The sequence below is a fragment of the Plasmopara halstedii genome, assembly GCF_900000015.1.
Source record: "Plasmopara halstedii genome assembly, contig: Scaffold_430, whole genome shotgun sequence".
Taxonomy (NCBI): Eukaryota; Oomycota; class Peronosporomycetes; order Peronosporales; family Peronosporaceae; genus Plasmopara; species Plasmopara halstedii.
This window is the reverse complement of record NW_020187350.1, coordinates 79,011-79,447: the sequence shown is the minus strand read 5'-3', so window position 1 is coordinate 79,447 and position 437 is coordinate 79,011.

The following is a 437-nucleotide window of genomic DNA, read 5'->3' as shown; positions in this document are numbered from 1 at the left end:
GAGCACCTGCAACAGAAGATGTCTGCATCATTTGCGTCTATGACGCCACCGTCAGTGAGGGATGACTTCCACCGCCCTTAGCCGTTAATGATGAGCGTTAAGGTCTTTGACGGGAAGGATATAGAGAATCTCCTGCTCTGGATGAGAGAGGTCGAGATGACCATCTCATCCGCCATGCTCCAGACCGAGCAACGGCGCGTACCTCCAAGCTCGGTGGTCGAGTACGAGAATGGGCACTGACGTGCGGCACTTCGGTCGAAGCTACAATACCCTCCTGGGCGGAGCTGAAGTTGCGGCTCTCATAAGTGTTCTCGCCGCCTAACCAGGCATATTGCGTGCAATCGCGTTTCCTTACCGCCCGACAGGGCAACAAGGAATTGGTGGACTTTGTCCAAGAGATGCGCACTCTCATTGCCGGGATGGCAGCAGGTCCTCTT